At 38.6% G+C, this 23620-nt stretch overlaps 1 protein-coding gene across 4 annotated transcripts in view; it reads right to left on the minus strand.

Moving 5' to 3' along the window:
* Positions 1–23482, minus strand: part of TTBK2 (tau tubulin kinase 2) — a 105050-nt gene extending 81568 nt beyond the window's left edge. For 2 of the 4 annotated variants that reach the window (XM_054828658.1, XM_054828655.1), the window contains exon 1: positions 23344–23482. The gene's annotated coding sequence lies outside the window, so the exon portion shown is untranslated. Of the gene's footprint in view, positions 1–956; positions 1012–4045; positions 4255–23343 lie in introns of those variants that run through there. The other 2 variants (XM_054828656.1, XM_054828657.1) reach the window with 2 other exon arrangements.
* Positions 23483–23620: the final 138 nt, after the last annotated feature.

Consider the following 23620-nt stretch of genomic DNA (forward strand, 5'->3'; position numbering starts at 1 on the left):
AAAGCACTTTTGAACAGACATAAATATGCATTCTTTGGAGGTAGTGCTCAGGACAAAACTGAAACTTCTCTAAATTTTGAAGGACTTGAATTAAGATTGTCTGGCCCATAAATTCTACAGATGAATAAAAGACTCATAAAAATACATACAGTCCCATTTGTATTACTGAAATACAGCCATATGTTGCTTTCAGCATAGCTTTTTAACAGCCCATAATGCTGTTAAAACAATTTAAGAAAGCTCCAGCATGTCTGTATCCCACTGAAGCAGATGAATAGTTAATGACATACAGGTTTTGTGCAAGCTTTCCCTTACTTATTCAACAGATTAATCCTTTAGCAGTGCAGTTTTATAGATGGCAGTATGGTTATTTTCTGTGTAACGAACACTTCTTTATAATTAACAGCCATTTCAATTGCAATATATCTCATAAATGTCTATATTCATTAGCTCATCAGTTTCCTTATCAGACCAGTTTATCAGATCAGAGAAAATGCGTAAAATAGAATTTTCAGAATTAAAGACAATTAGCCCTCTGTCAAATTTATTTCCAGGTGACAGGTCATGGAATAACTAGAACAACAGAATGAGTACAGACTTTGTTCCACAATAGAAGCCTTTGCCTAGGAACTGATCACAGTATAATAAAAGAACAGGTAAAGGAGGGTTAGTGCTTATACCCAGAATTTAATATTGTACAAGCAGCATCCATTGTTTAAAACTCTTCTATCCACTTAATGACATATCGCCCCTGCAAAAGACTTCTTTAATTTCCCCCAACCAAGTATACTAAAAGATCATTTGCTATTAGAAAACAACAACTCAAACCTTCCAGGAAAAAAAAGAATCAATTTTGTAAAAGCTGATTCTAGCTCAGCAAGCAAAGACAATCATTTTACGTAATTTGTATGAGTGCATGTAGAGGTGGCCCTAAATTGAAGACAATCTCTGCTTACCAGTCTTTGTAGATGTTTAAATCCAGATCTAAGGTTGAGAAAGCAGCACAGAGTTTTGGCTGAATGGAGGTACTGTAAGTTTCAAGACAAAACAAGTAAGGACAGAAGATTACTTCTGTTCCACAGAAAGGAAAAATATGTGTCTTGTGGCCTCCCTTGGGGAATAATATCAACCTTTTGCTATAAGGAACTCTCCAGGTTTATTAGGAGCTCTACCTGTCTGCCTTCAGTTCATTTAAGACACTAGTAAATTAACTGGAATCTACCAAAGTTGCTTTCCACTTCTGTACTTTCTTCTTTTGAGCAGAAGAACTTAAAGGAACAAATAAAAGTTTAACAAGTCAGCATAAAGAGAAAATCAGGGCAGGAAATGTTCGAAGGTCCTAATTCCACCACATTTATGGTAAAGTCAACTTTCTTAGGCTAAGAAGCATGTTCAAATTGTAAATTGTCAAGGCCAGAGATGTTTTAAGTGTGTCTATTTGAATATAGAAATTAGAAAGCTATCCTACACTTACAATCTGAGTATTTTCTAAATGCATTCATTAGAAGCTGGGGTCCTGAAAATCATCATTCAGCATGTCAAGGAGAAAACTACGTTTAAGACCTTAACCTAAATTTCCAACTGTACTGGGTGTGAGAAAATCTTTTTAAAAATTCAACATACAACCAACGCCATTTTAGGTTTTCCTATCTCAAGCTCTTGGGTGCCAAAATACTCATCACCACTTGCAGATTCCAGGTGTGAAAAGATTCCAACTGTCTTGTGTGCTGTTGCCAAAGAGTCTAGATTTCCTTCTGGCAACTTCTGCACTTACAGCTATGTTGTTATTACAAAAGTGACAATATTTTCCTCAGTTTGAAGACAGAGTTAAAAATATAACATTTAGTTTCAAGATAACAGTCTTATTTTAAAAATCACATATTTCAAGCTACCACACTATTTCTACTTTGCAAGAGAATTCAGCACCAAAATGTCACAAAAATCCAAGTGAGACAAAGTTTATGGAAGCGGTATATTATTTTTTACTAAAGCGACTGATACAGGTGGCAAAACCCAACAAGTTTTAGGCACACAAACCCCTCTTCAAGTCCAAAATAGAATGAGCAACTTTTGAATTAAATTGAACTTGAAAGCAATTGCACTGAAGTAAACTTCATTATGTTTCTTGATTAGACCCACTGAGATAAAAGGTACTCAATACCTTGCCATAAAGAAAGGGAAACACCTGGGTATGTGCACGACAGGGAGAGACTATAGGGTTGTGGCTCATATGAGAAACACAGCATGTAATTTATTACCTACAGAAAATCAGAAATTTTTGGTCAGGGATAATTAGAATGAGTCATAAACCAAAAACTCTATTCAATCCATGATATTTTTCAGCCGAGTGAGTTAATTTCCTAATTCTATCTGTCACACAATTGCACAAAAACTTATGTCAGAACAAGAGGAAGAATGGAAGTTGGCTGTGGGAAACAGGGAAGGGCTGGACTGCTGGTGGTGCTTGCAACTCAAACCAGTTGTTGAACTACAGCTTCAGGTGCAGAGCCTTTAATACTAATGTGGAAACCTAACCCTTTGGAGAGGTTAACTTCATTCCAAATAACACTGTATTATTCTCAATTTTTTTTCCCCCACAATTCAGAGTGAGTTCCAAATCAGAAAGAGGCTTGTAAACCTTATTAGTTACTTAAAAAATAATTTTAAAACCCTTAAAGCGTCTTAAAAAAAAAAAAAAAGCTGTATTTCCGTGTTGTCTTACATTTACTATAACTGTTGTGGTATTTACAACAAACCTAAAATGGAACTAGAAGCAGGGGTTTTTGCTATTATAGGAAGTTGTTTTACCTGTCATAAAAGTCTTCAAAGAAACTAGTTCTCTGATCACTTACATGAAGTGAAAAATATTTTTAAACATGAAATGGAAAGGTGGTTCTGCAATTACCTAAATTATGCAGCATTACACTAATTGTTTTCCAAGATCCTTGCAAAATTTTCATTGCAAAGGAGTTAAGTGAATAGTGAAGCATGGTTTTGAACACTGAAAAAAGACAGCTTGAAGTCAAACAATTATGATATTTTAAACAGTGGCATAGTAATATAATATCAAATATTTATAGTCTGGATTTATTAGCAAAATAAAAATCTTTATTTCCAGTTTTTTGAAATGTTGGAATAGTCACTTATTTTCTTAGGATACACTTCGAATATTAATAGATTACCGTCAATGTCACTAACTTTATATACCAAAGAATAAGATAAAGTGATTATTTCAGACACTCCAAACTATTGTCCTTTCCACTCATACTATTTCTATTATTTTATAAATCAATTTTCTAAGTAAGGAAAAACATTAACACCCAACCCAGGTATACAACACACAACTAAAGAAGGCAAGAATGCAAACAATACACTGCTCTGAAGAATTTCTTCCAAAGCCTACGCAACTTTTGGCAGTAGATATACAGCACTTTAGAGAGGAGAAAAGCTGCTGCTAAGGACTGTGCAAGAATGATGCAGGGGCAGACATACAACTGCTAGTAACTTCAGAATGCTTAATCCAATTAAGTAAAGTTCAGGGTAAACTAAATATAAATGGGAATAATAATTAACTTTTTTGAAAATACAAAAAAAAAAAAACAAAAAAACCCAAAAAACCCAGCACAGGAACTTTGGTGAGATGATCAGACAGATGCCATGCAAATAGCAAAATTCTGTCTGCACTGATCGTGTTCAAATGATCAGCAAGGCTGCCAGTGGCAGGCAAGCAGCCCAGCTGCCAGACCACAAGACTATATGCACTGTATTGTGCCCAGACTGCAGCACCATGCAAGAAGCGATCTGGACCTCACTAACAAAAGCTGAAAATTCCCTTGATATGTCAGTTGATAAAGCACATCACAAAAACATGATGACTAAGGCCTGGCAGTTTGCTAAGCAGAACAGGAGAAAAAACAGAGGAATAATCCTTTTTTAATCTGTAATGTCTAATCTCTTAGCATTCTAATCTCTAAATCTGCAACAGTATTGTGGTAAAGAGAGGGCACTGGCTGTGCATACGTAGGTATTCCATCTCCTTAAATACCTGAAGACAGTAGCTCTCCTTTTTGCCAATCTGTGAAATGAGGTCAGTAACTGCTACACCAAGCAAGATGACTCCAAAAGAGCCTAGCTGACAGGAAAATGGAATCTGAGCGAGCCCACGCAGTGCAGGAGGTCTACCAAACTCTGACAGGCTTTGGCCTCCTCGATGAGGGAAACGTACAGCCATCCTGCCACACAATGCAGCAATCCCTGAAAGAGTTAAGGAGGAAAGACACACCATCACATTATAGTTTATGCAGGAGACACCTGAGTATATTCAAGGATTGTACTTTCCAGCAGTTGGTCAACAGTGCTAGAGAAGACAGGCACAAAGAGAAGATGAAAAACCACAGAGACCCTATGCTGACCCTCATGCCAAGATCAACTCAGCACTGATGTCAACATCCCTAGTACCAGTGGGTTGGAGACAGCCACATTGAACTGCCAAATGACACGAGAGGTGGGAAATGGCTTGGCGCTTGACTATGCTGAAGGAAGGTGGCACGAAGGCAGCTAAAATAAAAATACAACAAGCTATTGCCAGCAGAACAGAACAAGCTATTATTTTATCTTCAGTTTGAGCTGGCTTTAGAGGAGCTCTTTAGTGTGCCACGGAGTTTCTCTTGTTCACAGGATATTCCACAATGATCACGTGGGCTTGGGCAATATTGAATCTAGAAGCACAATCCATAAAAACAAAGGAGATAGGTAGGTCATCTAGGACTGCCTGACCAGTCTGCCCCTAAAAAACATTTGTGTTGGGAACTTCCAAGGTACAGGGCTTAGAGTCAACAAGATGACTATGGCCAGAGCATGCACCTGCTTTGTAGCAGTAGTTGAAGGCAGCTTCAAACATCAGTGACTGAAACTTGAGCTCCTAATCGGAGGTCCTTCAAGGTTTGAAATGGGAGACAAGTAATAAGAAACTGAAATGGAACTTTGGCAAAGGCATTTAAAGTTGGGACAAATCCAAAAATATCAACTTAATTTACAGCAGAAAAAAAATTAGGTTAGACAGTAGAAAAGTAGATAGCATGGACAGCTAATCACAAGAGCAGACAGGCTGCATTAGATCAAAGATCCACCTAGACCAATCTCCTGTCTCTGACTATTGCCAGGAGCAGACATCTATGGAAGAATACAAGGAAACAGAAAGCATAATCACACTTTCCCAGAATATTTTCTGAAGATACAGTAAGCTGGAACACAACACTTTCTGAACCAAAAATGGTATTTAAGATTTTTCTCTGAGTTCATCAGATCTTTTCTGAACCCATGAAAGCTTTTAACATCCGTAACACTCTACTGCAAGTAAATTGTAACTTAATTCCATGCTGTGGGAAGAAGCACATCTTTGTTTCCAATTTGTCTTCTGCTAGTCACATTTGAGGTTCACTAATCCTTGTACTGGAAGGAAGAGTTTACAGTTGCTCCCTGTTCACCTCTTAGTCCTACACAAGGAGTACATTGCTACCATATGCTCCCTTGTTTACCTCTTCACCTATTTAGTCTTTCACTGATTTTGATCACCGTGTGCTTTTTCCAGTTCTTCTACATCCCCTCTGAGATGTAGAGACCAGCATTATTATTAGGCACTGACCTGCTAGTTTCAGAGAACCTGCAAGACCCCATTCCAGAAAAGTAAGCTCAGCACTGTGTACATTTTAAAATTATTTTTCCCTACATGAATTGCTTTATGATAATGTTGATCTATCATTACCTCAGAGTTGCAAGGTCCTTCTCCAGCTCTTCCCTGTCTGTCTTCAACTTTACTAATTTTAATACCCTTGTATCACTTCAGTATTAATATCTTGTAACTTCAGTATTTGCACCTTTTCTAGATCATCCATGAATACCCACTGCAGCACAGAGAGCTATACTTTCTAGGCTGATGAGCTATCATTTATCAAGCTCAAGATTTACATTTTTAATTCAAGTTCCACTAAAAAAATATTTTTGCACAAATTATTCACATATAAAAAACCTGACTCATGATCTTCCATCTGGATCATTAAGGGCTCTGTTGTCAAATTTGGAATGGATTCCTTGGATATCTCAACACAATCCTTCTTCAAAAGATCATTATTCAGCATGTGACATAATTCATGGTCACATTTTTTAGGGATACTGCCTGACCGTATCTCCCATTTCTGCTTTATTTTGGTCTTGCAATCCAAGCACTCTCTCTCACATAGACCAAGTAGGAAGCAAAGCATAAAATATCAACTAAGACAGACTTGAAAAAAAGTAAAAAGAAAGCCAACATGAAGGAACAGCAGCTTAAGAGAATTTCTAAGTAGAAAAAAAACAAATAATAAAAGAAATGGTAAATTACAGTAAGTGCAAAAGCACAACAGGGACAAAGCAAAATAGACTGAGGAAGAAAAATAAAATGCATTAAAACTGATGAAAAAATCTTTCTTCGGACAATGAGAATAGAAAGCTTGCCAGAGAACATGTAAGATCAATAAATGGTCAAGGTATAAAAGGTGTATTCAGAGAAGGTAAGACTGCAAGAGAGAAGCTCAATGATTTTTTACATCTGTGTTGACAGTGGAAAAAAATGAGAAAATATCCAGAAAGAAACACTTCTTTTTCAAACATATCAGAAAGTTTGCCTTAAATTGAAGTGACTGAAGAAAGGAATAGGGAATAAGTAAAACAAAATTCAGAGTCACCAGTGTCAGATGATATTTAGCTAAGTTTAAAAGAAACTTAAGAATTAAATAGCTAATCTATTTATGATGGCACATAACCTCTCACTGGCACATAATGATTGGAGTGTGGCAAATACATTGCCAATTTTTAAAAAGGGTTACACAGGACATCCAATAAGCTTTGGGCCTAGAAATCCAATATTTGTACCCAGCAAATTAGTAGAAACTGTAATGATGAATACAATTTCTGAATGCTTGAATAAAAGTGATATAGTTGAGAAAATAACATGGCTTTGATAAAACAAAGTGCCATCTTCCAAATCTCAGAGTTCTTAAAAGACATAGCCAGTCATGTGGGTAAGAATGATCCAAATAAAATCTATTTGGATTCCTAAAAGGTATTTGACAAAGTGTTTTTAAAGAAATTAAACAGACATGGCATAAGAGAACAAGTCCTTTACACAAAAAAAGGTAACAAAAGTTGGCTGACAAAAATAGGTGACTTGCTTTTTAAGAAACAGAGAAAAAATGAGGGACAACTGTGAGGAACTGCTGGGTGACTTTATGGAACTGGATAACCAGGCAACAAAATGGTAGGTGAGGTTCTGTGTAGGTAAATGTAAAATTATGTATGTCAGAAAAATAATCCTAACTTCTCAATAAAAATATGAGAAGCTATTAGCAATCAAGAATAAGATCATGGTATTATGATATACGGTTACAAAAGATAGCAACTCAATGCTACATAGCAGTCGAAATTAAAAAAAAAATCAAATGTTAGGAATTCAGACAAAGATGACATGATCATCTATATGTCCATGGTTCACTGATACTTTGAGTATTGTATGCAATTCTAGTCCTTCCTATCTCAAAGTTTCAGAAAATGGAGCAAGATAATCAGTCTTACAGACTGATTTCCACATGAGTGACAATTTTTTTGAGAGATGATGGGAAGCAGAGGGGGGTATTTGACAGAGGTCTACAAAATCATTAGCGTCATGGAGAGGTTGGCTAGGACTCAACTATTCATGGTCTTATTCAATAAAGGAGCTAGAAAAACATCGAAAGAGGTCAGCAGGAGCCACGTGCAGAACAAACATGAAAAAGTAGTTCTTCATGAATTAGCAGCTAACCTGTGCAACTTCTTGCCAACCAATACTGTGAATGATAAAGGTTTACTATGGTTCAGGAGGACACTGGAGAGCTACATGGAAAAGAAGACTATTATCGGTTACTGAAAATACATACTACACATATTCAGCTGAGGAAGTCCCTTAACAGAAAACAGAAAAGTATGAAAGGAAAATACCATGTATGTTTTCTCTGTTCTTGTACTTTTCCTTAGGCATCCACTCATGACCACTGTTGAATACAGATCTTTAGTCTGCTCCAGAATTTTACATTCATACATTATGTTTGGGAAGATGGAGAGAGGACAGAGAAATTCTGCTCTCTGTAACACCATAAATCCAAATGATCTGCATTGATGAGCTGCGATTTGAATTAAATTCTTGTGCAAAATCTTTTGTCAGTTACGTAAAAAGAAGCTCCAACCCTAAAACTGGACTAACTCATTGTCGTGGGAATGACAACAGAAAGCAAACAATTTCAACTCAAGTAAACTCTTTTTTCTGGCACTTTTATGAGGTTGTTATTTTGGGGAAAAAAAAAAATCTATAGATATATATACCCTCGTATGCAAGAAACACTCAGGATCTTCAATAACAATTTGTTCCATTATGTCAAATTCTATTTTCCACATGCTGTCCTTACATTTTATGCTGGGTTTAGTCTCTAGTCTCAGTGTCTCTATTTGTAGTATTCTTCCCATCAATTGCCATATTTCCTATTCCCTCCAGCACCAGGCTTCTCATTCAAATGCAGATTTTCACATGCACATTAAAGACTAATACTAATCACTAATATTATAAGCTTGAATTCTACTTCTAATAAAGGTGCATCAAGCCACTCCGTGAACAGCAATGAAATTATATTCATTTAATAACTTGCAGCTGTACTACAACTGTGCTACTTTCAATGATCTTCCATATTCGTTCATCTTTTTTCACTTAGGATTGAAGGAGAATACTCCTTTTTAAATTTGGTATCATTACACGGAGCAAGTTTGTGATCCTGTCAACCAGTAAAATTAGAAACATACTCCCTAGCTGAAGCATCAAAATCTATTACAATGTGTATTTTTAAAAATACAGAATAATAACCCTTTTAAAAATGAATTTCCATGTATCTTTTACAAAATGTTAACTTATATAATAAAAGATGAAAGGAAACATGGCTTGCAGCAGTCACTGTGGTATGGGATTTGAAGCGATTTTAACTATAACAGAGATCGAGCCATTCATAGGCTATTAAATACATCTTGGTTTTGGTGACAATTCATTAGCCTTCATTACGTTTTAATTGTTATGGCCACATTTATATTTTTACATAAATATCAAATTGTTTCTTATAATACTGCTTTTGCTAAAATCCTGTATGGTAATAATGCAAAGTTTTAAATTATACCTACCGCTATAGAAAAAAAGTTAGGCTACTCATAGAATATGCTATTACAGTAAAAGACTTTCAAACATTAAAATGCAGAGTGTTATCAAAACCACTTAACATCATATACTCATACTCAAATGATATCACAGCTAAGTAATGCAACTTGAATTACAACAGCTCTTTCAATTAATAAAAAAGCAGAATCAGTTTAGAAAGTACTTTTAAAATTTTTTCCTATTTATGTTGCACTTGCAATTTATGCCACATGACAGAGAGATTCTGATTCCTATTTTGGCAGCAGACATGCAGTTTTTTAAAACTTTTCTAAAACTGGAGATTCATTTTACAAACAGACTGATATTACTAAGAGTCCATAGAAGCACATCATTTATTGCTAACTCTAGTCTACTACCAGAATTGTAGAAAAATATCCTCAGCTCCTTTAAACTTCAGAGCAGCCTGCCACAGGAGCTCACCCATTCATTCTCTGAATAAGCTGAAGTCTGCTATTCTCAAGTGTAATGTCCCTCACTTCCCTCAGGTCTTAACCCACTGTCTCACGATCACTGCAGGCAAGGCTGCCATCAGCCTTCACACGTGTGAACAGCTCTTCTTTATAACAGGTCCAGCAGTGCACTTCCCCAAATAAATTCATCCAGCACATCAAAAACTTGTCCTTAACACTCCAGGCTCACAATGAACTGGACTAAGGAACATAGAATTCTATCTCTTTCAGAAAAGTTTAGTTTTAAGCTAGCTGAGTTCCCCAATCTAAATCACTAAATGGCAACACAAATCCTTCTACCAAGAGACGGTGAATGGGTAGAATAGCTGTCAAGGTGGCTGTGCTAGTTTAAAGTACCTACATGTATATGTAAAGCATAGCTCGCATTAGCTTAGCTACACATTACTACTGTTGATAATTTATTTTCTCCTCTCCAGCCTAAAAGCCTTGCTTTACGCAATACACTCTAATAATTTTTGTTGTCCCAGAGACAGATGTTATGCCAAAATACTGTTAATTCAATTACTTAGAACCATCAAGAAAAACTTGTGGAATCTGCAAAGGAATTTTAATTCAAAAATACACTAAAAATATACAGGCTTATCAAGGGTGTAAATAGCCACAACAACTGTGATTTTCATATTTAATTTAGGTTACTTCAGGGAAGTTTCAATACTGTGTTTAATTTAGAAAGAGAAATTAACAATAAATCTCTCACGGTCACAAACAATTGCTGTAAAACAACTGGGAAGACATATGACTGTCCTTCCACAAAAAAGTTACCATGTAAAACTGATGAAAAAGGGGACAAGAATTCCTATAATTCTGTTGCCACTTGATATGATATTCACACCTCTTAACATTCTTTTCACTTTTCTAAATGGTTTTGGTTGGATATTCCTCAACGTAATTTCATAAGGAATCTCTGAATGCTAGCTAAATTCTAATCTTTGCTACCTTTCCCACAGGAAACACATTAGAGAGGCAAATCCTGATTGCATGCAATACCATGCAGGCTTTTTTGTTCAATTTCTACCACTGGATTAAGACTTTTTTTTTTTTTCCTAATTACATTCAGCATATATACACCTAGTTTTGGTCTAGCACCACCTGCATACAAGAAAGAATGACACAAAGATTTCTACATCTTTAGCTAGAGAAGTGATTGCACACTTTTGCTGACACAGAACTTACTCCCCCAGGAGGACTAGGCTTTTACCACATTATTAAATATTTAAAACCCCACAAGACCCCACAGCGTAGTAAAAAAAACAGGGTAGAACTATGCTTTTTAATCCATTTGTTGGTCATTATCAGTTGTCAAGTCTGACAAAAGGAGAGCCTGTTGCTGGAAGCTTGTTGAGCTGAGGTAGCTAGTAATGGGAACAGCAAGATAAGAGATTCGAGTGTCAGGTGCATTTTCAAAAGTTTTACTTAAGTTTTGAAGGCTGCAATATTGAAGTGTAAAAAGTGTTTTTAAGTTGCTTCAGTACAGTAGCTTTGCTTCAGTCCAGCAGCTAGTAATAAGAGTTCAATAACTACTAATAATTGTTCAGTAACAATTTTAAAACTGAGAAATCAAAAAAGGATGTGAGAGGCTTACATCTTACGTGGAAGGAAAAAAGCACCCATGGATAGAGCAATAGTCATACTCTCAAAAAAAGGAAAGTAGTTCAAACAACTAACTAGAAATTACTTTTTTGTGTGAAATAAAATTGCTGTGCATATGGTGATACATAAGAAATGAAGCAAATTTATCAAAAAAAGGCCATGGATTTAGAACAAAACAATTCACAGAAACTATTTTCCATCACTGTGTTCAGAGACTATACAATCCAATTCACATACACAAAGCCTAAATAAATTAATTCCCTATTTTTTGCCTTTTTTAATACATCTATAGCTGCCTCCCTCAGATACCCTTACTGATTAATTCTGATTCTTTGCTCTAGCCTGTGCAGCATTGCTTTGCACTGCACAGAACAGCAATCATCTCAAGAAATTCAGGATCTTGCCTGAGAGCCACTGAGTCCTCACAGGAGAAAGGCATCCAAACCTCTCACCAGGAAAGGCCTAAGGAAAATAAATTAGATGGGAAAAGGGGAGAAGGAGGAAGATGCCAGATGTTCGAAGCATCTTCTAGTGCAGTGGCACTCTTTTGGCTTGCTTCTCTCCCAGTTCTTGTTACTACTTCCTCATAATTACTAATGAGGCCACCAAAGCTTAGTAGCTTCTGCTCTGCATCAAGACTCTGAGGTATATCTGCATCAAAGCAAAAATTAATGCAGGGAATCAGAAATGTAGTATTCTTTATAATATTGCTATTATGTAGTGCAATCTACATTATAGATGCAAATGAATGTCCTAATGCTTATTGAATGGGGTATTTGTAAAAATGAATTACTAAAATAAGGGAGTTTATGTTTAATAATAATTAAAAATCCTGCTATCACTAATCATCTTTGAAGTACATAAGAAGAGAGTGGTGTGGGGAAGAAGACAGAACACAGGAATTAGTGGCACATGGAGGTAAAAAATGAAACTAATATCTGTAATAAGCTGGAAGTTGTTTATAGATATCAGTGTTATTTTCCAGGTTCCTCTTTGGAGGCTGTTTTACAGGGTTCCCTCAGGGCCAGACCGGTGTTTTGTGAAAATTGTTAAGCTACAGGCAAATTAATGTTTTTGCCCTTTATACACTGCCTGAAAGTTCACTGTGATACACAGTGATTGCTTAAGTTTCACTTTATAGTGAAACTTTAGCCAAGTGCATTAGAAGAGTTTATATCTCTTGCCCAAGGATAGTATAGATACAATTTGGATGACAAGGAATCTGCTTCTGATGATGGGGCTGCTAAAAAGACAGAAGCTGTTCTGGGAAAACCTCTTTCACAGTAGAGTTTCTTCTGGTATAGGTACCAAATGCATACAGATTTTCTGTGCAAGTCCCAGGATATAATGATACGTGACACCGAGAAAGGTGAAAACCACAGTCAGTGGTAGACGCCTGTTCGTAACGAAGTAATTAACTCCTTGCCTGGTGCCTGGCGGCTCTCAGAAACACGGGCACTGCCCGTCTCGCTCTCCAGGCCAGGGCCCTGACTTTGGCGAGCGGTGTCGGGCAGCGCCCGGGGCGGCTCAGCACCCTGGCCAGCTCAGCGCCCCGCCGGCGCCCCGCCGCCTCGCTCCCCCGCCGGCACGGCACGGCACGGCACGGCACGGCACGGCACGGCACGGCACGGCACGGCACGGCACGGCACGGCACGGCACGAATGAAGGATCAGTCACTCAGAAAAGTCAGGGAGACGTATCACGATGATGATGCATCTTCTATTCACACGGTACATATTAGATGCTACTCAGGCAGGCAGGTTGAGAAGAAAGCATTTGAATAACAGGAACTTTCAAGGAGATTTCTGATTTACCATTGCAGAGTCCAACACGTTCCTGAAACACACAGAACTCCAGAAGACAGTTAACTTTAACGTTTGGAAAGGATAAATAAAATTACTTTGGTAACTATGGGCCATCAGCTTGATATCAATTCCAGGCAAAACAGAGGACTTGAGTATTAAAGAATTAAAGGAAGACAATATAATTACTGCCATTCAACTAAGTTCCCCTTCTTGTCAAACTAACTTTTTACAACAACATTACAAGTTTAGCCTATGAAGATAATAGTTATTATGGCACTTATACTTTTGTAAGACATCTAAGTTTGTACCACACAGTGTAGTCTGTTTTTAAGAAACTAAAATGGCAGAAATTCAATAGAGCACACATTAAATAATAGGTCCCAAAATATAACTGTATGTTAACTGAACTAGTATTTCTCTAACTGGTCCCATAAGAATCAATTCCTGACTTTATATGGAAACATTTTTTACTAAAAGAAAAAAAAAAAAAGATAAAGTTTGTAGTTGATACTGAGATCAATAAGTGGTATAGAACAAACTACATCAATTGTTTAACGGACTGCAATCAAACTACACATGTTCCAACTCAGATAAAAGACGACATTTATACATCAAGGACGAAAGAATAAATGGAAACATCACCTAATACAATATAGATAATCAGTCACTTTTGATAAATGCATCTGCTGCAGTGTTAAGGCTATGACAACTACAGATGAGTAGGCAAATAAATACTAAGGGAGATCATAATACTTCTCTATTTGCTCATTGTAGGATTGCTGCTGGAATATTATATCCAGTTCTGGTGTTCACACTTCAAGAATTTTTATTTTTTTTTTAAACACAAAGATGCAGAAAACCAGATTATTAAAATAGTGGAGGATATGTATTGAGTATCAAAATTATGAAGCTCAATTCCTTCAGATTATCTAATAAAAATTGCTTTAGTCTAAGAAATTACAAGAGATCTTCATTCTGACATACAAAATCATATGAGTAAAAGGTTGAACCTTTAGATTATTTACAAACATAAAAAGATCTCCAAGGTCTTTAATCTTAGTCAATAAAGATATTCAGATATTCTACTATTAGAATACTTCATTAATTATTTCAGTGGATTACTCATTACTGACAATTCTTAAAAGACAATGGAATGATTTTCTAAATTATAGGCTCTTATTCAATTACTGTTAGCACACATAATTCAGAGAAGTCCTAGGAAAGCTGGTGTTATGCACAAAGTTAGCCTCAATAACCACGACAGTTCCCTTGGTCTTAAAGCAGTCAGGCTGAGATAAGCAATCAGGTTTTTATCTTTGAAAATTAACTATACAAGTATATTTCATTATGAAAATATAATTATCCCAGGCAAATTTAGTATGCTGAGACTGTCCTAAGTCCACAAAAGTACTTTTCAACAGCCCAGAGATCAGCTGAAAAAAATAAAGCATGGCAGAATAATGAGGCATAAGAATCAGTAAGTTTATGCATTATAAACATGGGGATCAAGAGACTCTCAAAAGTTAGACAAATTTCTTACACATTAGAAGAGCCAACAGTGCAAGCTCAGGTTTTAACTATCTGCCAAACAAACGCACAACTATTCCTAAAAACACAGCAGCAAAGTTTCCCAAAAACCATCACAGCCTTTCATCTCATCCTTACTTAAATAATAAAAAGTATTACACATTGGTATCACATGTTTTAAGAAATATTGGCTGTGTGTAAAGAAAGACATTCAATAACAAATCTCTCAGAATTAAAACTTGAGTTTTAAAAATAATCCCGGTTGTATTATTGACCTATAACCTCCCATATTTGTATATTTTGAATGTTTAAACACTTGATCTATGCAAATAAAATGTCTAAAACTAGAAGAAGTTTTACTTCACATTGACTAAGTGCAGATTTAATTTTGTAGGTACGGAAACAGTAACACATGACACCATAATAGCAAAAGTGTAATAACCCTAAAATGATAACCATATTCTATAGGTTCTTGAATTTACTTACAAGAAATACAATTCTATCAACACAAGTTACAAGTTGGGGGGGGTGGGGGGTGGGTTTGGGTTTTGTTTTTTAATAGACCAACAGCCATTAAATTTGCTTTAAGGATATTCAGTTCTGAACTGTGGTGAGATACTTCTTCATTTTGAAATTATTATTTTAGCAAAAATTAATTTATACTCTGTAAGAGAACATGGTGGATATATAATCATATGGCAAGCAGGGTTATGAGATGTCTACTAAGAAACAGTAAACATACAATGATATGGGTGAAATCTGTGTACATTTATGTATTATTAATACTAGGAACTAGAATAGTAATAATACAGGTAATAAATAAGAATATAGTTATTACTACTCTTAAGATCAAGATTCCAGCTTTTACCTTTTTTCACAGCAAGGAATATAAAAGCACATTATAATATGTTAACACCAAATGTGAGCAATATCTACTGCTGGGCTACTCGTATGGTAGGCTCTGGTCCCAATTCAAACCGTAAATCAATTCTGTCCAAACCTTTAGTCCAGGGGAAAAAAAAAAAAAAAAAAATCAGGGAGCCATTAGATGTCAATGCAGGTTCTCATAATAAAAGTGATGTATTCCCTACCAATTCCAACAAGCCAGCCAAAGTACAGTTACTCCCTGACTGCACAGGAAGGTCAAGGGAAAATTGACTAATCAAGAAAAGGTTAGTCCAGTCTGTGGAGATGCATACAGAAGCACGGCAACATGACTGAGGTATCCCAGGCTCAGAACTAATGAAATACATAAGAACAATATGGACAACAAGGGGAAATGTCCAGCCTGAATTTAGCATCTAGCCCAAATCTCCTTCTAATCACAGAGAAGGGAGTGCAACATTGCCTCAAAGCAGCCTTTTGGATAAAACATTCCTCTTTCTCTTGCTTCCTCCCTGAGCTGACAATAGGCAGAAAGACCTATCAGCTGAGCACCCAGGCTGCAGTAATAGAAAGGATCTGGTTGTGACTACTATCTCAGCTAGACATTCAGGGTGAAGTTACACATAACAGCATGACCTAGCAAGAGTTATAAATCTATCTCAGCAAAAAAGCAATATAAACAACTTGCTTTTTACAATCATTCCCTGTCAAGTTAGTGGGTTGAATCAGTGCAGCTCAGAGATCAATGGGCACTAGAAAAGGCACAGGCAGAGGACATCATCTTCACTTACAAAGAGCAGCCAGCTGTTAAGACTGGTTCAACAATAATCTGCTATTTCATCCACAGGAGCCAACACGTGAAAAATACAATTATATGTATGTGTATGTATAAATAAATGACAACCAGCGCCAGACAGTCAATAATGGAGCTTCTTTCCTGCATGCATCTGCCTTACTGTAGGAGGTTCACGGCTTGCTCCTCAGCTTCAGCATCAATTTCTCAGTTCTTGCCTAGTCAAGACAAGAACTGACTGGGTTAGCTAGCACATTTCTCCCACAAGACCAATAAATACTTTCTTCACACTAATCTATCTTGTGATTCTTTCATGATTTTTCTCCATCCAGACAGATTGCTCAACAGGTTTCCCCACTGGAAACACCATCTTGCTCAGAACTGTAAAACTATAATTTCACCCAAATCATCATGATTATCACAATAATCTCTTGAGCCTGACAAACAGCAGATAAACTTTATGCAGAAAAAGAATCGTGATGCAATCTCAATTCCCTTCCTTCAGCTCACAGAGTCCAACATGCCAATTTTTTTCTAGGCTGACTCAACTTAGGGAATTCTACTTTGATTTTTATAGACTACTGGAAACAGAAAATCAAAGTGTCACATATGAAGGCAGGGCATTCAATGAAACTCAAGGAGTAGCACAGTCATTCCTCATCTAATACAATCAGTTGATAATGCCCATTCTGGACCTATTTAACTCAGGATGCTGACAAATGGAAAGACAAAATGTTGTGGTTTAGCCCCAGCTAGCAGCTAAGCACCATGCAACAGCTCGCTCACTCCTCCCACCTGCCCCCAGTGGGATGGGGAAGAGAATTGGAAGAAAAAGGTAACACTCATGGGTAGGAGAGCAAAAGAAGAGGAAAATATAGAAGAATAAACAAAGCAGGTGATACAGAATGCAATTTGCCCAACCGCCTAGAACCTGATGCCCAGCCCATCTCCAAGCAGTGATTCCTTTATATACCAGCCAGCTCCCCCTTCGCATACCAAGCATGACATCATATGGTATGGAATATCCTTTTGGCTACTTTGGGTCTGCTGTCCTTGCTGTGTCCCCTCCTAGCTTCCTGTGAAAATTAACTCTATCCCAACCAAAACCCAGGACATTATCCACCCTTTATTCTATACCATCTACATCATGCCCAGATCCTGCACTTTCCAATTAATCACCACCACTCTTCCTGTCTTTGAGAGAGAGATATATATATATCCACACACAGAGATAACATTCCCTCAGTCTATGGGCCATCCCTCTAAAATGTCTGTTGAGCTCATTTAGTCCATGACTTTGGGCTCCACCTGTCATAACAGTCTTTCAGGACAGGATAGATGATGTGTGGTGTGGGATTGTTACACCAGCTGTGAGCTCTGGGTGCAGCATGCATCTGGCACAGCCCATGCCCACAGTCTGCAGGTTGAAGATGTCGATTTCATGGAGGTTGCTGGGTGCCAGTTGCTGAAGCCAGTTCTAGTTACATCATCACTGCACTTTGCTTGGTTTCACCAAAGTTCATCCTGCATTAATTTGGGTGATTCTTACTGTCATACCATTGATACAGCATATAGCAATTGTAGTAATGATGATGTACAATGGCACGGTTATTTAGCAATTAACATCATACAATTTGATTCTCACCCAAAATCAAATCCTCTTGAGGCACACATCAGACTTCCCCATCTTTCTGCACCACCCACCAAGCGCACCCAGGTCCTTGAGCAAAAGCAATCCCACAGATGGGTTTGCCTTTGCCTGAAGCAGGGCTAACCCAGACTGTCTTCCCCAACATATTCTTCATACGTACTACAGGGACTTTATCCCCTTCTACAGTACACGGATGTTTTGATTGGGCAGGTTCAGCTCAATTGGTAGAGCCCCTAGTGTTGACTAACCAGGTGGCCTTTGCTAAATGTGTATCCCAATGTCTGAGGGTCCCACCACCCACTGCTCTCAGTGTAGTCTTTAGTGGTCCATTGCATCGTTTGATTGTCCCAGAGGCTGGTGCATGGTAGGGGATGTGATACACCCACTCAATGCCTCTTTGGCCCAAGTGTTTACAAGGTCCTTTCAGAAATGAGTCCCATTGTCTGACTCAATTCTTTCTGGGGTGCCATGTCACCACAGCACTTGCTTTTCAAGGCCCAAGATAGTGCTCCAGGCGGTGGCATGGGACACAGGGTATGTTTCCAGCCATCCAGTGGTTGCTTCCACCATTGTAAGCACATGGCGCTTGCCTTGGCAGGTTTGTTGGAGTGTGATATAACCCATGTGCCAGGCCTCCCCATATTTACATTTCAGCCATCATCCTCCATACTACAGACACTTTAGCTGCTTGGCTTGCTTGACTGCAGCACATGTTGCACATTCATGGATAACCTGTGTGATAGTGTCCATGGTGAAGTCTACCCCTTGATCACGAGCCCATCTATGTGTTGCATCTCTTCCTTGACAGCCTGAGGTGTCATGGACCCAGCGAGCTATAAATAATTCACCCTTATGTTGCCAGACCAAATCCACCTGACCCACTTCAATCTTAGCAGCCTGATCCACCTCCTGGTTGTTCTGATGTTCCTCAGTGACCCAACTCTTCGGTACATGGGCATCTACATGACATACCTCTACAACCAGCTTCTCCAGCTGGGCAGCAATATCTTGCCACAATGGGGCAGCTTAGATGGGTTTGCCTCTGTGCTGCCAGTTGATCTGCTTCCATTGCTGTAACCACCCCCACAGGGCATTGGCCACCACCCATGAGTTGGTATAGAGGTAGAGCATCAGCCACTTTTCTCAGTCAGCAATGTCTAAAGCTAGCTGGATGGCTTTCACTTCCAAAAACTGGCAAGATCTTTCCTAACTGTGGATGAGTCCAGTGGAACAAGTCCATTAACACAGGATATAATTTTTGTGTACCTTCAGCTGTGAGAGAAGTGCATCAAAAACATAATAAAATTATTTCCATTTAAACAGACTGGGAGGACACCAACCTTGATCATTTCAGTTTTTCCCCCTGTTAGCTCCAGATAGTAACCTGTCCCTGCAACAAGTAACGAATCCCTTTGCAACGTCCAGATATAAAAAAATGGCCTCATATTAAAAAGACTTCACATCTTTTACAAGCTCTCAAAGCAAGTTCTGCATATTTTACTTCCACACACACATATCAGACAGCTTTGTACTGGAAAAAAATTATTTTCCTCATCAATACCATCAGTGAGCTGGTTAACTTCATCCATGAAAACCCAGCCAGTCTTCAACTCTTCCAACTACTCAGAAGCTTCTCTTGCACTCAAATGCAAGGCTAAACAACATACACACATATCTCCGAAAGGAAGAATTACTGGATGGAGTTCCTCATCAGCGCAAGTAACCTAATTGTCAATAATTGATTAATCTCTTCAGAGACAAAGCAACAGCATGAAATAGCATTTGAGCAATGCTTTTCATCACAGAATTGTTCTCAACTGTGCAATACAAGAATCATGGAAAAACATGCCTGAACATAACAACGAACACATTTTTGCATTCTAACAAGATACAGTTTTGTTAAAAATGCTAAAGACTTCTTCAGTTTCCAAGTTTGCCCTCCATTTCCTCCCTTCTCTCAAATTCAATCTTTTCCTTCTCCCCAAAAAATTCCTCGAGGTTTTCAAAGATTTGTCTCCATTAACTGAAAAACAAGTTTGAAGAATAAGCTATTGAAAGTTATGACTTGCACAATGTCTCAAAAACAGGAAAAAGATACTCAACTAGATCAAGAGGTGAAGCATTAAAAGGTCAGATTTTATTGTCTGAATTTTCCACTACTTAGGTTTCAAGATTAGTGACCTATAAGCTATTAACGAAAAAAAATAGACTATAAATTTAAACTACCAAGAATGGCACCTCAATTTTATAAGCAGCTTAAAAAAAGATCTGAGTTACCAGAGTCCCTTAAAACCACACTACTTCACATCTAGCACTGAGGGGCAGGGGGGAGGAAGAATCCAACTCTAAAATTTTAATAAATATAATAAAGTTGTAAAGGATAAGTAAAAGATTGGAATATATTTTCAAAGAAGTAATTTTGAAAGAACGTACAAGATACAGTTACTAAAAGCCACGTTATATAGTATTCAATGTTTCCAACAAAGAGTGGGAATTTAACTTTTATTCTACCACTGTGTGACACAGAATACAGTACAACCACTGAAGCACTCTATTAGTGCATGGAAAGCAGAAAAACAAAACTGCTCCCTTTAGTTGTACTCTCTCATCCAACTGAAATAATTTTTATTCCCTTTTCTTAAAGTTAAGACATTTAATTCCCATTTAAGTAACCTAGATACCAAACTGTTAAACAAAAGAAAAACAAATAAAAGATTTGAACAAGTTTCTTTCATCCCAATCATGGACAAGAAATCAAGTTGATACTAAGTAATTTTTAAACACAACATGATCTGTAGCTCTTGGATTCCTTAACATACATCTTGGATTTAGTCAATTTTGCATGTTTTAATTCTTGCCCATCTATACTTTAACAACTGGCCCATGAGACTGATCTGCTAGATCCCCAGCACAACACACTGCTCTGTGAGATCAATCAAACAAACCTCAGGTTTCTCTGTCGTGAGGACAGAGTGCTTTAACAGAAGGAGGGAGGAAGGACAGTGGCTGGTCCATGTACGACGACGCATCCCTGTGAGACCACTACGAATCCTGGTGTCTTGTACTGAAGAGGCAGCTGTTTCTCCTCCCCGCTAGCCAAACACAAAGGCTTTGTGTAGTGCTTTCCCGGAGCAGGATAAAGAGACAACGCAACACACAGGAATACACAGAAACTGTCAATCCCCTGTTGTAGAGTACCAATTCATTCCCACTAGATAAACAAGTCTTAGCTAACACAGAAAACGCAGTAGTATATTAATATACCATATAGTGCAACTTCACACTATAATGTTTAAACTCCTGTACACATATATCTAGAAGTGGTAGAAGCTGATAATTTAGAAATCAAATAGGGAAAACAGCATTCATCTCTCTCTCATCATACTCAAAAATCTTTCTTGATTTAATCAGGTACATTGGAAAAGCTTCTCTGTAATTTGTGATGTTAGAGGTAGCAGAACCTGCAGCACACAGTGACTGCACTAAACCTAACCAACAGCACAATATTCCAGTCACTCAATCTGCTCTTCTCATTCTAACCCCATCATTTCCAAAATAGGAAGTTTAAAAAGATGCTGAAGTTCAAGAGCATAATGGTACATCAGAAATATATCAGAGAAGATCTAAGTATTTGTCAGAGATAACTGATTCCATCTTCACGGTTTTTTAAACTATGATGTCTCGATGCACTATTTTCAAGATAACTTTTGACCAATGAATATACATACTAGTGTAGTCAAACTTTCCTATACATAATTTTTTTGACAAGCCAAACAAATGTTGATAAGCATACTTCTGGTTTAACAAGTTAAGAAAGTTTTAATATCTTGTTAAATGTAATTCACACTGTAAAACAAAGGAATCATCATCAATAGAGTATTCTGTGCAATTTAACACAGAATAAAAATGTTGAGTATCTTTGTACCATGAGTTCACATCATTAAGACCAAAAAAAAAATTTTCCAAAATCAAACAAGAGCAGCAAAATAAGCTCTAATATTTTTTCTACAAGCATAGCATGTGTTCAACAGAACCATGGCATTAACTATGCAGAATATGTAAAAATTCTACTCATTTTTTCCAGAACCACAATATGAAACCTAATCACTCACTTTAACACTAATGTGATTTTAAAATAAACAGAGAATGTTTTATTTTAGGGCTCTCAACCTTCCTGTCAATATAACTTACTAATTCTGAATTTTTAAGCTGAAATTCAACTGGTTCTACAGATACAGTCTAACTAAGAGAGCCATTACAACCTATTTTATAACTCGCTTTCTATAGGCCTTTCCAGCTTAATTATAAATATGGTAGAAGGTTCTCAAAAGGCTGTGCTATAGTCGGGGGTCTTTCCTTTGTGTCCATCTCCATCCCCCACCCCCCACAGTACATTAATATTATTGATATTTGCAAATCCATTCCCGTTCACACCAGCAGTTGTTCCCAACTGCTCTGGCTCACACCAGAGGTTAGAAACCTCATACCTATCTTTGTCTTCTTGTTGCTTTTGCTCTAGAGTGACAACAGAAGTACGAGGATGCAGTTGCAGCTCCAGAGATCATCTACAGACTTAGGAACAAGGTATTTCCCCATTTCCTTTTGTTAAAGCTAAAACTATGTATAATAACGTTTTTTAAATTTCTCCCATATGCAGTTTATATGTTTACTATCATCACTGTAGTGAGTGCATCTGCGGCCTAGCCAGGCATATCTGTATTCATATATTGATGCAACTGCTGTTAATGGCTCCAGCACTTAAAGCGCTAGACGACAGACAGACTGATTCTCCATCCAGCCTTGCCCACATATGCATCCGTTACACGCATGCCACGATTAAGAAATGGAAATATAGATGCGGCTATTTTAAAACAGGGATGTTTCGCCATCAGAACACGTAAATATCTGTACCGTTTGCCTTCTTGCAGCAAGTGGGAGGGACAAACAAAATCTCGTGCCTATAAATTTGAATTCTCCGTAGAGGCCGGGGCGGCGATGACTGCTGCTGGAGCCCGCCAGACCTGCTGACCTTAACTCCACGGAAAGGATCGCCCCGTCCTGCCTGCGCACCCCGCGCTGCAATAAGCCCCTCTCGGGACGGGACGGGGCCCCCGCGGAGCTCCCGCGCCCGGCAAACTCTCTCTCCCACAGGGAGAGAAACCGCGACGCGGCTCCCACGCAGCAACCGCTGCGGCCGGGCCGGCGGCGGGGACTCGGCCGCCAGAGCTCGAGGGCCGCGCCCCGCTGAGGCGGCCGAAGCGCCTCCCGGGGACACCTCCGCCCGGCTACCGGGATCCGCGCCGCCGGGCGCACAGGGGTAACGGCGACCGCCGCCGCGCAGCGCCGCGTCTCCTCACCTGGAACGGGGCCGAGGCGGCGGCGGCTCCTCGGGGCGGCGCGCAGCACGACGAGTCCCTGCGGAGCCCGGCACCCCCGGCCGCCGCGGGGGATGGTCTGCGCGGCGCGGCGCGGGAGCTAGAGCGGCGCCCCCCGACCCAGCCTCCGGCCCAGCCTCCGCCCCATGGCGTGCGGCGCGGTCTCTATGGCGACTGCACTGCCGGGACGGCGCCGGCCCGCCCGCGGGGAGGGATAACGGCTGCGCGCAGCGCGGACGGACACTCAGGGGGTTACGGA

This window comes from Grus americana, chromosome 5 (assembly GCF_028858705.1).
Source record: "Grus americana isolate bGruAme1 chromosome 5, bGruAme1.mat, whole genome shotgun sequence".
NCBI classification, from domain to species: Eukaryota; Metazoa; Chordata; class Aves; order Gruiformes; family Gruidae; genus Grus; species Grus americana.